Here is a 16,441-nt window from a genome sequence, read left to right on the forward strand (position 1 = left end):
AGTTTATTTTGTTCTTTCACTCAAGGAACGTTTTACTTCGAGTTTTCTTCTTTATTTTGCAGGTACAATGGAGCTTTCTCCAGAAGCTATGGAAGCTTTGAACCAAGCCATGGCTAAGCAAATAACAGAAGCAAACAAGAAAATGTCTACTCTGTTCCAGCAACAGATGGAGCAGCTAAGTAACAAGTTTGAGAAGCAGATCAAAGATATAGCTCAAGCAACTAGCGCTTCAGATCAGAGTTCTTCAGAACCGCCTAGTCCTAATAAGGCTCTCCGCTTAGCTAAAGGAAAGGCACACGTGGGAGCCCCTTCCAAACATACACGAATCAGAACAGCTAAGTCACCTACTGGGGGAAGAGAGACTTGTTTCAATCAGAGAAGAAACACTCAAAGCACAGAAAGAGAGCATCGAAGAACTGGTAGAGATCCTACACGCCCACGACGAGTTGAACAAGTAGCTGGGCATCGAATATACTTTGATACAGATAGAGAGTATTCAGAAGAAGAGGAAGCCTCAAATCATAGCCAAGAGATAATGAGGAGAAACAAAAACAGAGATCACGGCAGGGATTATGATCCTTTGAGGCAGCAGCTGAATCATCTCAAGATTCAGTATCCTTTGTTCCATGGTACCAATGATCCAGAGACTTATCTAGACTGGGAAAGGAAGATGGAGTCGAACTTTCAAGTTCAAGGTACCTATGAGTTGAACAAGGTGAAGATAGCCATATCTGAATTCAATGGCTATGCTTTGTTGTGGTGGGAGCAGTTGGGACTCACTAGACATCGACAGAGAAAGCCTGCTATCACTACATGGGAACAGTTAGTCACGCAGATGAGAAAGAAGTTTGTGCCTAAACACTACCAGAGAGAGATTCTTAACAAGCTGAGGCGTCTCACTCAAGGCACTAAGTCTGTAAGAGACTACTATCAGGAGCTGGAAACGCTTATGATCAGGGCTGATCTGAGAGAAAGTGAAGACATGGTTATGTCTAGGTTTCTTGGAGGTTTGAACAGAGAGATTCAAGACAAGATAGAGCTGCAGAACTATGAAGATGTGCAAGAAATGGTACATAAGGCAGAGCTAATTGAATCACAGATCAAGGGAAAGGGAGTGAGGTCAACATTTACGCCTAACATTCCCAAGCCAAGAGAGTTCAGTAAACCCGCCTTCACCAAGGACAGCAAACCCGCGCCACAGTCAAAGAGGAAGTTAAGATCGATTTCAAGCCCAAGAGTAGCACCTCTACAAGTCATATCAGGTGTTTCAAATGCCAAGGGATGGGGCATTATTCCAGAGATTGTCCTAACAAGAAGATGTTTCTTCTTCAAGAAGGAGGAGAGATTGTGCCTGTAGACAGTTCAGAGAGTGAACCAGAGTCTGATTTAGGTGAAGAAGGTGAACCAGCAGTCATAGGAGAGATGTTAGTAGCACGCAGAGCTTTAAGTGTTCAGACTCATCCAGATGATCGAGGGCAGCGTGAGAATCTCTTCCACACCCGGTGTATGGTTCAAGATAAGGTATGCACCTTGATCGTTGATGGTGGTAGCTGTACTAATGCTGCTAGTGAAGATGGTACAGAAGCTTAATCTCAAGACCACTTCACATCCAAGACCTTATTAGCTACAGTGGTTGAATAACAAAGGAGCTTTAACAGTTTCGCAGCAAGTGGTAGTGAAACTCACAATTGGGAAGTATGAAGATGACCTGCTTTGTGATGTGATTCCGATGAAGTCCAGTCATATTCTTTTGGGAAGACCATGGCAGTTTGACAGAAGAGTGTTTCATGATGGCTACACCAACAGGCAGTCATTTGAGTTCAAAGGACGCAAGGTCACTCTTCTACCACTTACACCCAGCGAGATCTACAAGGATCAGCTTCACATGAACCGCAAGGATACAGAGAAAGTGTCTCACAGCATGTACATCAATCACAGCGAGTTCAATAAGCTATTTGACCCAGAGATGACCACATTCATATTTGTCTACAAAGAGACACTCGCTAGTACCAAGCCAGCAGAAGAGCTTCCACGCGAGATGATAGAGATTATAGAGGAGTACAAGGATGTATTTCCAGAAGAGCTACCTCCAGGCTTGCCTCCAATACGTGGGATAGAGCATCAGATCGATTTGGTACCAGGTTCAGCTCTACCGAACAGACCAGTTTACAGAACCAATCCTGTAGAGACTAAAGAGCTGCAGAAACAAGTAGAAGAGTTGATGAACAAGGGACACATCAGAGAGAGCCTCAGTCCATGCGTAGTACCAGTCTTGCTCGTACCAAAGAAAGATGGTTCATGGAGGATGTGTGTTGACTGCAGAGCTATTAACAATATCACAGTGAAGTACAGACATCCGATCCCGAGAATTGATGACATGCTGGACGAGCTATGTGGGTCAACAGTCTTCTCAAAGATCGATTTGAAGAGTGGGTATCATCAGATCAGAATGAAAGAAGGAGATGAATGGAAAACAGCTTTCAAGACCAAGCAAGGGCTCTACGAATGGCTAGTCATACCGTTTGGCCTCACCAATGCTCCTACCACCTTCATGCGTTTAATGAATCATGCTCTCAGACCTTTCATTGGCGTCTTTGTGGTTGTGTACTTCGACGACATCCTCATCTACAGCAAAGGTCTAGAAGAACACTTAGAACGCATCCGCCAAGTTCTAAATGTTCTTCGTTCCCAATCCCTCTTTGCTAATTTTTCTAAATGTTCGTTCTGTACTATTGAGGTTGTCTTTCTAGGCTTTGTTGTCAGTGCAGAAGGAGTTAGAGTGGACGATGAGAATGTCAAGGCTATTAAGGAGTGGCCAACACCAAAAAATGTGGCAGAAGTCAGGGGCTTTCATGGACTAGCAGGATTCTACAGGCGATTTGTCCAAGACTTCAGTACTATTGCAGCGCCACTTACAGAAGTTATCAAGAAGGATGTAGGGTTCAGATGGGAGGAAGCACAAGAGAAGGCGTTTTCAGCCTTAAAAGAGAAGCTTATCACTGCCCCTATTCTCTTACTTCCTGATTTTATGAAAACTTTTGAGATTGAATGTGATACCTTCGGAGTGGGTATAGGTGCTGTTTTGATGTAGGATAGGAAGCCAATAGCTTACTTCAGTGAGAAGCTAGGAGGATCGACACTAAACTATCCTACATATGACAAGGAGCTGTACGCCTTGGTTCGGGCTCTTCAAACGTGGCAGCATTACCTGTGGCCAAAGGAGTTCGTTATTCATACTGATCAGGAGTCCTTGAAGCATCTCAAAGGACAACAGAAGCTCAACAAGAGACATGCCAGATGGATGGAGTTCATAGAGACTTTTCCCTACACGGTTAAATACAAGAAAGGTAAGGATAATGTAGTCGCAGATGCATTATCCAGGAGGTACACTCTCGTTTCTACCTTGTCTTCTAAGCTTGAAGGTTTTGATAAAATAGTAGAACTTTATGAGACTGACATCGATCTTGCTGAGAGCTATGGCAAATGCCATAAGTTCGCTTTTGAAAACTACTATAGGCAGGATGGATATCTATTTTATAAGGACCGATTGTGCATACCAAGAGGATCCATAAGGGAACTGTTGATTAGAGAAGCTCGCGGAGGTGGACTAGCTGGACATTTCGGAGTGTCAAAGACTCTACTTGGACTGCAAGAACACTTCTATTGGCCTCAAATGAAGAAAGACGTTGAGAAAGTCTGTTCTAGGTGCCATATCTGCAAAATGGCCAAGGGTAAAGTATAGCCCAACAGCTTGTACACTCCTCTCCCTATCCCTTCTCAACCTTGGACTCATATTTCTATGGATTTTGTTCTTGGCTTACCTCGAACCAGAAATTGTAGAGATTCGATTTTCGTTGTGGTTGACAGGTTTAGCAAAATGGCTCACTTCATTGCTAGTCACAAGACGGATGATGCTGTTATTGTAGCTAACTTGTATTTCAGGGAAGTAGTACGTCTGCATGGAATACCTCAAGTAATCGTTTCAGACCGAGATACTAAGTTTCTAGGACACTTATGGAGAACGCTATGGGCTAAACTCAGAACCAAGCTATCATTCTCAACCACATGTCATCCACAAACAGATGGGCAAACCGAAGTGGTGAACATGACGCTATCTACACTCCTCAGGACCTTAGTGAAAAGCAATCTCAAGTCATGGGAAGAATGTTTACCACACGTAGAGTTCGCATATAATCACGCTAAGCATTATGCTACTCTATTCTCTCCTTTTGAAATTGTTTATGGTTTTAATCCACAATCACCTCTAGACTTGATTCCTTTACCTTTAAGTGTGAAGTGTAGCTTTGATGGCAAAGAAAAGGCTGAACAGGTCAGGAGGATACATGCTAAAGCTAAGGAGAACATAGAGAAAAAACCAAGCAGTACGAGAAACATGCGAACAAGGGCAGAAAGGAGATCGTTTTCGGAGAAGGAGACTTGGTGTGGATTCATCTACGCAAGGATAGGTTCCCAGAAGAGAGGAAAAGCAAGCTTCTAACACGAGCTGATGGTCCATTTGAAGTCATCAAGAAGATCAACGACAACGCCTACCAAATTGATCTTCAAGGTAAGTATAATATATCTTCAACATTCAATTTTTCTGACTTGCTTCCTTATTATGCAGATCCCGATTTGAGGACAAATCCTTTTGAAGAGGGGGAGGATGATATGATCGTGGCGAGCAAGGAGACAGAAGCCGCAGAGAAACCGGAGATCGTGGGAAGGATCACTCGTTCAAGAGCTAAGGAGATGGCCAAGGAAGCTCATGCACTCATAGCTGACGGGTCATTCAATCTACCGAGGATCCAAGTCTTCAACATATCAACCTTGAAGACTTCACCCGGTAATGATAACTAGATAACTTAGGTGTGAAGTTTGTACTTTTTTCCCATAGCTGAGTTTTGTCCCAATGGGTTTTCTCGGTATGGTTTTTAATGAGGCAAATGGATCATTACGTCGAGTTATCTAGAAGTCATTACCAATGGGGATAATGTACAAGTCACCATGACTTCTGTACTAATACAAGTGACTTCTGTACTACTACAGATCACCTAGACGCTTCGTTGTTTTCTTATTTTCTTTACACGCCTTGTTGTTTTATTTTGAACTTCCTGTTGTTTGGAGTGTCGAACCCTAGGGTTGATTATAAAACCCAAAAGCCACGCCTCCTTGTTTGGTAGCGAAAAAGTTTTATGTAACAAGTATTGTTGAATCTTTCTTCTCTCAATTCAAACTCGTGACTGCGTTCATGATTACGAGTTTCTAAACACTTTGTGATTAAGAAACTCTTCACTTTATTTTCGAATCCATATAACCATCGAACACTTCTCACCATCGAATCATTGCTTTTCTCTCTCGAACATCACCTGCCGTCACTCGCAATCCACTTGTGCATCATCACCATCCATTCGCGTCGCCTTTTACCTGTCATCAGCCTCCATCAGAGTTTCATCCTAGGGAGTTCGGATTACAAAGACCTCTTTTTTAGCTTGACTTGGAGATCCTTAACCATACAAGTCAACTCTTGAACTGACCTCTTAAGCTTTTCCACAGGATCCTCTTGAAGAGAGAGATTTTCCTTTGGAGTTGTCACTTCACTTAAACCTTCATGACCACCTTTGTCCTTGATAGTAAAAGGTTGATCATCAATGGTAGGAAGGTTGGTTGGGTTATAGATGTTAAACTTCATAGCTATACCCTCAAATATGTTCAAGGTCACAAGACCTTCCTTAACATCAATAACAGCTCCAACTGTGGCTAAGAATGGCCTCCCAAGGATGATAGGATCTTCAGGGTCCTTTTCCATCTCCAATACCACAAAATCTGTATGAACCCTTGTTCTTCCTATCTTGACTGGAATATTCTCCAACTTGCCAACCACATTTCTGTTTGAACCATCAGCTAGGCATATATGAAGGTTGGTGGACTTGAAGTCAGTGTGCCCAAGCTTTTGTGCTATAGAATAGGGCATCACACTGATAGATGCCCCCAAGTCACATAAGCACTGGTTGTAGTGAAGATAGCTAAGTGTGCAAGGCAGATAGAATGGACCTGGATCCTTAAGCTTAATTGGGATGATAACTCCTCCAAGGTCTTCAAGATCCTTCTCATCTTGAGCTTGAGCCTTCTTCTTTGATAAATCAAGCAAAAAATCCTTATAGAGAGGATATGGATCATACTGTTCCAAGGCAGGTCCTCTCACTTCTTCTTGGTAAGCAATGATGATCTCTTGTATGGCCATCACTTCCTCTTGTTTCTCAATCACAACCTCTTCCTTCAAAGCTTTCTCTTCCTCTTGTTGCAAAGCCAACATTTCTTTTGTCTCAATGATTTCCCTTAATTCCTTAAGCTTTTGTGCCTTGAAACGTCCTAGGAATGGTAGAGGCGGTTTGTAAGCAGGAGGGATGTACTTAACAGGCTTGACAGCTTCTGACTCTTCAGCTCGATCGACCACTCGAACACTCACTCGGTCGAGTGCTTGCTCGAGCACCTGGTCGAGTGCAATACCGGATTCAGTCTGCTTTGCACAAACTTCACTCTGAGCTTCAAGAAATGACCAATCCTCCCCAACTTGAACTTCATTGTCCTGAGTGACTTCTTCCTCAAAGATATGAATGGCTTTGGCAGTAAACTCCCTTGGGTTTTGAACTGCTTTTTCAGGGAGTTGGGTGGGTTTTGGAGTTGAAGTAGATGCTATATTGCTCTCCATATACTTCACTCTTGAGTTCAGACCTTCAAACTTCATATTGAGATCATTATACTGTGATGTTAACCTTTGGTTCAACTCAGCAAACTGTTTGGCTTCCTCAATCTTTCCATTGGTTTGCCCAATCAACAGTTGTTGTATCATTGCTCTTAGGTCTTGTTCCTGGCCTTGGTTAGTCTGAAACCATGGTGGGGGACACTATTGTGGCTGGAACACTTGTTGCTGCTGTTTGGGTGCATAGTTGTTCTGTTGTTGAGGCTGAGGAGGTGGATAGACTTGGTCTTGAGGGTTGGCTACATTGGTTCTCCTATAAGAGAGGTTGTTCTGCTTGAATCCTCCACCTTGGTTGTAGCCTTTGTATCCTCCTCCTTGTTTCTGCATATAACACAACTCAGCAAACTCCCTATCTCCTTCTTGGACTGGAGCTTCTTCTTCACCAATGAAGTGAATGGTTTTTTATTGGCTTAGGAGAATCCTGTCAAGCTTCTCATTGACCATCTTTAAATCCTGCTTGTATTTGTCCTCTTGATCATTGGAGGTGATCCTTATGGTTCTATCATAATCTTCATTATAATTACCATCTGACTGAGCAAGGTTCTCAACCAATTCCCATCTTTCTTCCACATTCTTGTTGAGGAAGTTGCCATTTGAAGCTGTATCAAGAAGCATTCTTATTTTGGGAAGCACCCCTCTATACAAAGTGCTTAGAAGGGACTCATTGCTGAAGCCATGGTGAGGACACTGAGTCTGGAATCCTTTAAACCTCTCCCAAACTTCACAAAAGCTCTCATTATTCCTTTGAGCAAACCCATAAATTTCATTCCTCAACCTAGCAGTCTTTGCATTGGAGAAGAACTTGGCCAGAAAAGCTTTCTTGCATGCATCCCATGTGGTTATTGCTCCAGTAGGAAGAGTCTTCTCCCAGAGATGAGCTTTGTCTCCAAGGGAAAATGGGAATAGCCTTAACTTAAAGCCATCTTCACTTACTCCATTGATTTTTGTGAGTCCATATATCCTGTCAAACTCATCAAGGTGATCTAGAGGATCCTCCATTAGCAACCCATGAAATTTGCTGGCTTGTATCATGGAGATCAATCCACTCTTGATTTCATAATTATTATTGGCAACTGCAGGAGGCACAATACCAGCTCTTTGGTTGTGTGTGTTAGGTGCATCCCCAGCACCAATGTTCCTTGCCCTTGGAGCTTGTTGATCTTGTTGCTCCATTAGCACTTGTTATTCTTGTTCCTGATTGATTCTTGTTCTCTGCTGTCTCAGGTCCCTTGGTGGTCGGTTGATGTGATCAAGGAGTCTCTGAAGATTGTGATGACCCTTGGATCTTATTTGCATCAACAGACTCGAGTACAGACTCGGACAGGCACTCGGTCGAGCGCAGGCTCGAGTGGATTGTCGAGTCGACTGGGAGGTGAGGTCTATTTGTATCCGGCTTATGACTCGATTACGAACTCGAGCACACACTCGGTCGAGTGGGGGTCGAGTTGGAGGTCGAGTTGGTACCTGAAACTCAATCACAAACAAACAGTAGAAGAATCGTGATCAGTAGCGAACAAGGGGATAAAGTAACTTAATGTTAGACTTCTATTGATCCTAATTGTCACAAAAACACACTCAAATAGGCAACGACGCCAAATTGAAACTATTTATCTTTGTGGTGGTGGATGATGAATGTATGGAATGGTGAGATATGAAATGAATGGATGGCAAGGTGTTTCAATTCCCCTTATGCAGTTGTAGTATAAGAGGTGTCAATCCAATCTGAGTGTTTGCAAGCAATCAGGATGTGCATAAATGTCTAAGTCAAGCCAAATGTAAAGGATGTTTGTCACTAACAATCCTATGATGAAATGTAAAATGCAGAATGTAAAAGCTACTAGAACTAGGTGCTAAATGTAAATGAAACAGAATGATTATAACAGTTATGAAACTATAACAGAAATAGAACTATGATAATGCAAGTAATGCAAGGCAAGTAATGAACATGACACTAAGTAAATGCAACAGAAATGCAACTAGAATGAGACAAGAGATAAGACAGGACAACTACAAAGCATAAACAAGAATTCCGGGGATGAACTCGAGCAAGCACTCGATCTAGTGTAGATCGAGTGCAGGGTCGAGCTGGACAAATCCGGAAAACAGAGCAATACAAAAGCAAATCAAACAACGATCAAACAACAGGATTTAAACTAGGAAATCAATAAACAAGGAAGGCCTTGAGGAGGGATTCATGGGCTGGACTATGATTGAGGTCATCTAACTTGGTCAACAAATCTCAAACAACTTGAGCTAATCTCTAGACATATATTTCTAAGACATGTTTAATCCACTCTCATGGCAAGAAACAATCAAACTCATGCATCTCTAGACTTGTTCTCACAGAGTAAAGAATCTACACAAGTAGGCATTAAGCAATATGTCAAATACCAAACAAGACCTCTAATCTCTTAGCAAGCCTAATGGTAAACTCTAGATCTAGCCTTATCTATGCTTCTTAAACATTGGTGTGATGCTAAGATGCTTGAAATCAGATCCTACCCTCTCAGTTATAGGACCAGCATTAAGAACATCTAGCCTAGAAGAGATCTACAACAATCAAGCTTGATCAAATCAAACAAACCTCAAACACAACCCATCCTCAAGATCCTAAGCAACTACTCACAAGAACACATGATGAACAACAAAGTCATAAACCCAGAAAATGATGAAACTTGCATGATTAGATAGATAAAGCAAAGATCTACAATATTGAAGAAGGAATCAAACACGAATTCTTAGTATCTTGAAAGTTATGGAACCAACAAAATCCAAGAATCTTATGTTTTTCTCCTTCAAGGAGGTACAAGATCTAAAAATAAAAGTGCAAAAGGAATAATTCCCAAAAAAGTAAAAACTAGGTTTTTGACTCTCTAAAAAGTTGGACTCCTTTGTGGCTGCTGGTACAAGGCCTTTAAATAGAAAAAGTAGTGGAAGCCCTAAAAATGCTAAAATACAAAATAGCTAGGCGGCTCGGCCAACTCGACCCGGTGCTCGGTCGAGTGACCGGTCGAGTTGGCTCCTCTTATGCTCCTTCCACTCGGTTGAGTCCCTCTCTGCACACAGTCGAGTGTCTGGTCGAGTGGGCGGTCGAGTAGGACTCCGGACCTTGGTTCTTCAGCCTTAACTCTCTTGCTTTCTCCTCATGATTGCTTCACTTCTCCTGAGCATTGCTTCCATGCTCCTTAAGCTCCAAAATCACCTGTTTATGCATGAAAAGATGCAAATGCAATGCAACTAAACTCTAATGCAAGAACAGTCCTAAAGCTATGTAATAATGGTCAAAATGGATACTAAAAGATGCAAAAGATGTGAATATATTAAGGGAAAACAGGGTAAATATATAAACATCATTAGACAAACAAACAGAGAATGATGAGCCATAAACCGAAAAATCGTCCATAAATACCTCCATGATATCCTCTATCAAATCAGTAAAAATCGACATCATGCAACGCTGGAAAGTGGCAGGGGCATTGCCCACAAGGCATTCGACGATAAGGAAATGTTCCGTAGGGGCAGGTGAACGTCGTCTCCTCCTGATCATCCGGATGGATTGAAATCTGAAAGAAACCTGAATAACCATCTAGGAAACAATAGTAAGGATGATTAGCAAGTCGTTCAAGCATTTGATCAATAAAAGGGAGAGGGAAGTGATCCTTTCTAGTGGCTGCATTTAGCTTTCGGTAATCGATGCACATGTGATACCCTGTAACAGTCCTTGTGAGGATCAATTCATTATTTTCGTTTGCAACGACTGTCACTCCCCCCTTCTTTGGCACTACATGTACCGGACTCACCCATGTGCTATCGGAGATTTGAAAAATTACACCGGCGGCCAAAAGCTTGAGAATCTCCTTCTTCACAACTTCCTTCGGATTCAGATTTAATCTTCGTTGATGTTCAATGGAGGATTTAGACGGGTCTTCCAGATGGATTCGATGAGAGCACAATTCTGGTGAAATACCTGAAATATCATCTAGAGAGTAGCCCAAGACTTTCCTGTATTTTCTCAATTCGCAGAGCAAGAGTGCGGTCTCAACATTGTTCAGGTTAGAATTAATAATCACTGGATAAGATGAATTTGGTCCAAGATAGGCATACCTGAGCCCTTCAGGGAGTGGTTTCAGATCCAGCTTTGGAGCTTTCAGTTCGCTCCAATCCTCGTGATCACTTTCAGTTGTGGTGCAAAGGTTTGGATCAGCTAATCCAGAGACAGGAATGGTTAATCCCCCGTGTTCGTCAGTAGTGCTCAGAGAAAAGATCGGATCGGCCAATCCGATTTCTGGATCGGGCAATCCAGTTTGTATATTGATGAACAAAACTTCATGTTCGAGGTGCACTGCAGCATCAAGTGCCTCTGCCATGGTTGTAGTCTCCTCAGCCAAGTATCCCAGCTCTGGTTCCTCCTTCGTCAATGCTACTGCTAGGTTTTCATTCGAACATATCTCCTCATAGATCTCGGTGGCTATCTCTTCGACCGTATCAACCCAGAAGATCTGGCCATCAATAGTTGGCTTCTTAGCCGCCATCTCCAGATTAAATTGAAGTACCAAATCATCCATGTGCAGATCTATCTTCCCTTCATGGACGTTGATCATTGCACCAGCGGTGGCTAGGAAAGGCCTACCTAGTAGGATAGGGTCTTGAGATTCTTCATCGAGTTTCAGAACAATAAAATCTGTGGGTATATAGCAGTTCCCAATTTGTACTGGAAGGTTCTCCAGCAACCCTTCTGGACGTCTAGTAGAACGGGCAGCTAGGACAAGGGTGACTTGCGTCGGTTTATAGGTGTACAAACCAAGTCTAGTTGCTACACTTAGTGGCATCAAACTGACACTGGCTCCAAGATCGCATAGACAATGACTAAACTTGAGCTCTCCAATAATGCAAGGTAGCGTAAACTGACATTGGCTACACGCATGCATAAGATACATCACCCCTTGTTCCAAGCTGAGTTTATCGGTCAAGATTTCCTTCATATACTTTTTGAGAGATGGAACCATTCGCACTGCTTCGATAAAAGGTAGTCGGACTTGAAGCTCATCCACTACTGATTTTAGCTTTCCATACTCACGCTCTTGTATCTTCGTCTTACGGCGGGTTGGAAAAGGAAGTTTGGGAGTATACGTCCGCTGGGTTTTGTTGTTGGCCTCTTTATCAGCTTCATTAGCACCAATTATCACAACATCATCTGCATCTTGTTGAGTGTTTCTGACTGGGTCATTGTTCTGTTTGGATACCTCGGATCGGCCAGTCTACTCAGAGGATTAGTCAGTACTTTTTGTCAGTGGTGGTGCTTCTATCTCCTTCCAATTTGGAGAGTAATGGCGTTCATGAATTCTTTTGGGTTGGCCTCAGATTTGCCTGGAGGTGCCTTGACTCTCGCAGAAGCTTGGGCCACCTGATTTTCTAAGACCCTAACGTGAGTGTTCAACGTTTCGATCCTCCCATTCAGCTCCGAATACATGTTGTCCAATCTGACATTGATCTCTCCAGAATTTTTCTTTTGATTATCCATCAGAGCTTGCATCATCTGCTCTAGTTTGCTTTCTTGCGGGGCAGCTGGTTAGTGTTGTGGTGCTTGAAAGGCTTGTGCAAAATTGTTTGCTTGCGGCTTTTGCTGAAAGTTTGATCCTCCAAATCCCGTCCCCTTGGCTTGAAATCCTTGCGTGAAGTTGTTCTGCTGAGGTCGCGGTGGAGAGATCTGATCATGAGGATTTTCGACATTAGTGCTTCGGTAGGACAGATTAGGGTGGTTTCGGAAATTCTGATTAAAACCGTGGTTCAGAAAAATTTCCTTGTCCTCCTATGTAGTTAACTTCTTCAGTTGCATCTTGAGAGGTATCAACCCCAAATTCCGCATACACTACTGGCTGTTCTTCAATCATGTTGACGCTTTGGTGGTCTCTTTTTAGGAGGAGGTTCACTTTGGCCGTGAGGTCTTTGATGGCATCGGTCTCTACAGCATTGACCCTTACCGAACGGTCATATTCTGCACCATGGTTACTGTTTCTTGCAGCTAGATTCTCAATCAGAAGATTTGCTTCATTGGCTGTGTTAGTGGAGAAATCTCCCTTGCTAGCTGTGTCCAGTGCCATCTGGTACCTCTGCTCAATACCTCCATAGAAGATATTCATCAAGTTCTCTTGGGAGTAGCCATGGTGGGGACAGTCCCTCAAGTACTCTTTAAATCTCTCCCATGCCTCGCAGAAAGTCTCCATACCGCCTTGAGAGAAGGTGGTGATCTTGCTTCTCAATTTGGTCGATCGAGACTTGGTGTAGAAGTGATTCAGGAAAATGGCTCTACACTGCTCCCAAGTGGTGATCGATCCCGAATCCAGAAGGTTCAGCCATCTAAGTGCCTTATCCCCCAGAGAGAATTGGAAGAGTGTCAGCATAAGGTAGTTATAGGGGACACCATTGGATCTCGTCGTGCTGGTCAGTCTTTCAAAGGCTTCTATGTGATCTAGAGGACTTTCCGATGATAACCCATTGAACACGCGATTCTGAACCAAGTTGATCAGACTGTGCTTGCTTTCATAATCCTGTCTACCAGGAGCTGGTGGCTGAATTGCTGACCGATTCGCAAACAGCCTGTTATGAGCCTCGTCATCCCTCAGGGTGGTTCGCCTTGCTGGTGGATTCGGATCCACTTTGTTTCGCTCTTGTGGAAGCTGTATTTGCTATTGCTGCTGTTGACGAACGAGAGCAGCTGGAGGGTTAGGTTGACGAGCATCTGTTTCGTTTCCTTCAGCCATAACGTCGGCTTGGGATTTTGCTCTTCGGTTTTCTCGTTCAAGGTGTGCTAATTCTTCGTTCCGCAGGTTACGCAAATCAGTTGGCTTTTGGCTTCTTGTTTGCATGCACCTGAAGTACAAAAGAAAGAACACAAGAACAAATCAGTAATATAAAGTAAAACAAACTCTAGACTAAACATGAATCTAAAATCTCAAAGGCAACGTTTTGGTCCCCGGCAACGGCGCCAAATTGATCTAGTGTCAAATAAAACCTAATGTGCACTCAACCAAGATCTAGTGGTGTCATCGTAACACTCCAGGGTCAAATCCATAGAGACCAAACGATACACTATGAAATTATGTAGACCGAGTATAGCTAAAGCAAAGAGAAAGTTTGTGTTTCAAGTAATCGATTAAAAGCATAAAATAAATAAAGGTTTTGAAATCAAGGAAAGGTATTGGGCGTAGGGAATCAGTTAGGGGATTACAATCACAAATTTAGATGATAGATTGGAAAAGCATTAGATACCGTTCTTAAACTCAAAACACAATTATAAAGCTAACCTACTTCCGCAGCGATAGCTAACTATGCAAAGAAATAACTAGACCCTAAACTTCCACTTGGATCTAGCTAAACAAGCAAGCATTAAAGCTCATGTTTTGATTTGTTCACAAGGTGCCTCAACTTCAACTTCCGTTGGCTAAGGTCCACCTTGCTCACCTATGTTTCTTTCAAGTAACTCAACAACACTTTCGGTGCCACGATGAGTTTACCCTAAGATCTTAATATAGGTGATCAATCTAGCTTAAGCAATAAGAACAATTATAAATGAAGAACAATAAGATCAATCACAAATCTAACAAACCTAAGTTTAGAGAATCATAACCCCCCTTTTGAAACCCGAAACCCAATAGTAGAACTACTCAGACATGGAAATAAAAGAACAGCAGAACAAGGATGAAGAAATCATAATTGATTTGCAAAGAGAAATAAAAGGATTCAGAAATCTTCTCCAAAGAGATACAAAGGATTAGAGATCTTCTCCCAAGCTTACAAGTCTCAAAAGCGGCGTAGAATAAAAGTTGTCTTTCTAGAGGTCGAGCCTCGTGTTTAAATAGTAAAATAAAACCCTAAAAGTCGGTTTAAAACGAAAAAGGAAAAGTTGCTTCGGGTACGGGATCGGTCGATCCGAATGTGGATTGGCCGATCCAGGATGCTTTTTCTGTGTTTGCTTCATATGCTTGCTAGTCCGATCAGTCTTCACCAAAATGGCTCCAGATGCTTGTTTTCATCCCCAAAACACTCAGTTTCCTTCAAAAGCAACCTAGAACCTGTACAAACTCATAAAAGACTAAAAAGACTCAAAAAGCACACTTTGACTCAATAAAAGACTCAAAACAAACCTAAAAACTATGGTTAAAACCTATAAAATACAGACACATCACTGAGAAAGAGCTTGCTGAAGCCTTCACCCAAATGAGCCTGGATCAAACCAGTTCCCCAGGTATGAAACCTCTTTTGGCAGGTCAAGGAACCTCAAGAAGCCAAGAGAAGACATTGGATCTGCAAGAGACATGTGATACAAGCTACACCTCCGATCAAGATAGTGAAGATCAAGACCAAGACATAGAGGACATGGACGAGCATCAAGAGGCTGATCAAGATACTCTAGAGGAACTCCAGGAAGACCCCTACTTCAGTAAACAAGCCAACAAGCCAGTACAAGACAAGAACCCTGAAGTAGTTCATCGAGTAGTACAAGAAGTGGTTCAAAGAACGTCTATTGGACCTAGATCGCATCCAGATAAGTCCTATTCAATATTTTTGATCCTTGCAGGTTCCACCAACCCCAACAACCAATCATGGCCCCATCTCCTAATTCAAATCTGACTCTTCTGAAAAACCGAAGTCGGTCTGTGATTCCAATTCTTATCTTAATTCTGATAAAAGCAATTTGTGTAGACGTTTCTTCATTGAAATCCAGTTCAACAACCTCACCAAGTGTATTATTAGCAATGAACCTAACAGTTATTTCAGAAACATAAGGTAAGGGTATACCTCTGACTTGGACCCAAAAATCAATAAAGGTGAGGAAATCATCTTCAGGAAAGTCTTCCCACCTTTGCAGAGAAACAAACCAGTTATTAAACAACCAAGGTCCCCTTCTGAGTACTGCTGATAATTCAAACTCCGAACGGAACATAAACTGGACAAATACACACGCCCATGAACCCTAGCAGATACACCCCAAGAGTTAGGCAAAGCAAGGATCACACGCCTAAGCTCTTGATCGTTGGTATTAAGAGGACACCCAATCAAACTAACCCAATTTCTAGCTAGAACTCCAGCATATGCTACATGGGGAATAAACAGTTCCGGATCATCTCGGCCCATAACCATATATTGTAAATTATTCTACACTTCGTCAGCCATAAGAAAAGGTAGAAAAGGGAAGGATAGTTACACTAAAAGAAAAACAAAGGAGGATAATATATAGGAGTAAATAAGTAAAAGATATCTTAGTGTTATACTAGAAATTATGTGATAAGATTAATAAAGTCAATGAAGATAAAAGGGAAAGCAAACCAAAGAAAAAATGATTATATAGATATAATCACCGCTTAAAACCCAAAAAGTCTTCTCTTTTTGTTTTTTTCCGGGAAGTTTCAAGAACACACATTCTAACTATGAACGACAAAACCAAAACTATAGATATAATAAAGATGTATAGATATATAAACGAAAACCCAAAAAAAGACTGGTCAATGAAACAGTAAGAGATGGCTAGTTTAAAGAACTATAAAGCATTCTCTGTTCGTTCTCAAATAGACCTTTCAGCCATATGGGGAATCCACGAGCAACATATGAAGACCGTCTCAGATCCACAGTAACACTTTTTGCAATCACAAAGGCACCAGTGTTACAATTGGTTGGTTCAAA

The 16,441-nt window shown here is 42.1% G+C and overlaps 2 non-coding genes and 1 pseudogene across 2 annotated transcripts; 2 read left to right on the forward strand and 1 right to left on the reverse strand.

Annotated features, from left to right (window-relative positions):
- The first annotated feature begins 7,430 nt into the window (after positions 1-7,430).
- Positions 7,431-7,537, forward strand: LOC147920901 (small nucleolar RNA R71). Its single transcript, XR_015591895.1, has one exon. It is a non-coding gene; the product is annotated as a small nucleolar RNA R71 (small nucleolar RNA).
- Positions 7,538-12,916: 5,379 nt separating this feature from the next.
- LOC147920902 (small nucleolar RNA R71) lies at positions 12,917-13,023 on the forward strand. The gene has a single exon (XR_015591931.1). It is a non-coding gene; the product is annotated as a small nucleolar RNA R71 (small nucleolar RNA).
- Positions 13,024-14,459: 1,436 nt separating this feature from the next.
- On the reverse strand, positions 14,460-16,441 carry LOC104768150 (uncharacterized protein At4g02000-like; annotated as a pseudogene).

This window comes from Camelina sativa, chromosome 19 (assembly GCF_030686135.1).
Source record: "Camelina sativa cultivar CO46 ecotype springtype chromosome 19, ASM3068613v1".
In the NCBI taxonomy this organism is placed as follows: Eukaryota; Viridiplantae; Streptophyta; class Magnoliopsida; order Brassicales; family Brassicaceae; genus Camelina; species Camelina sativa.